Here is a 1,097-nt window from a genome sequence, read left to right on the forward strand (position 1 = left end):
TGGTACCCAGACCATCATTCAGGAGAGGCGAATTCATTCCAGGTTTCCACAGAACTCCTAGCTCAGATCTTGGGTACCCAGGGCTTCCGCTGAGCTCCTCTAGCCAATGGGTAATCACTTGGTCAGCCCTGCTGCCTTAACCCCATCTCCAGGAGGGGCAATAGCCAGAGGAAAGAGGAGTCCAGCCCCCATGCCTTGAGGCACTGTTAGGCAGGTAGGAAAGAGGGGCCCTTGGGTCACCGGTTCTAGAAGGATCTGGTAGGGGGCAGCATTTCTTCCGGGCTGGACACAGAGTGGAGCATCAAGATACCAAAGCCATTCCCATGGGAGCTACAAGCCCCTAGAATTGCTCCATGGCCTGTGTCGATTTCCTTTGGATTTCATCTGCTCCTGAACTGCAACCTGTCATGGTAGGTCCATCTCCAGCCCCCATCTCCCCAGAGCCAATGTGAGTCGGGTGGACAAAATTCATTGGTTCCCCAATCATGGTCCAGTCAATCTGTCTTCTCTTCTTGTTCAGCTGGGGTTCCTCTACCACACAACAGCCCAACTTATGCCAAAATTCACTCATATTCCCTGATGGTTCCAGCTTCACACCTCGGCTGGAGGCCCAAAACGGCACTGTGCTCTGGTGCCTTGGCCACCCACGCCTCGCTTTTGTCACGTTAAGGCACCCTGGGTTCACTCGGCTGGATGGGTGTGGAGAGGGTGAACTCCTCGGGCTAAGCAATGAAGGTCAGGGTCTCAGAGTCCAAAAGACAAACAGGGCCAGAGAGAAAGGTGGGCGGGCAGGAGCAAGGCTGTCCTCCTCAGATTTAGAATCCTCCTTATTTCAAGGATCCATTTTCCTATAATTTTTTGTCCTGTATATTTAATTTCTACACTCCAGTTATATCTTCCTTTTTAAGCTATAATTTTTTTTCTACCAGTTACTTGTGGAATCTCTACTCCTATAATCTCTCTAACCTCTACTCCCCTAGATTCCTGGCTTAAAATTTTTAATACTAAAAAATAAAATTGACTAATATAAGTTTTGGAGTTTTTTGGGGTAAGTTGTGGGGCCTGAACTCTGGTCCTATCCCTCAGCTCTTCATCTC

The 1,097-nt window shown here is 49.1% G+C and overlaps 1 pseudogene; it reads right to left on the minus strand.

The window, feature by feature from the left end:
• Positions 1-266: 266 nt before the first annotated feature.
• On the minus strand, positions 267-594 carry LOC105991742 (annotated as a pseudogene).
• Between the last annotated feature and the right edge of the window lie 503 nt (positions 595-1,097).

Source organism: Dipodomys ordii, unplaced genomic scaffold (assembly GCF_000151885.1).
Source record: "Dipodomys ordii isolate 6190 unplaced genomic scaffold, Dord_2.0 Scaffold76, whole genome shotgun sequence".
In the NCBI taxonomy this organism is placed as follows: Eukaryota; Metazoa; Chordata; class Mammalia; order Rodentia; family Heteromyidae; genus Dipodomys; species Dipodomys ordii.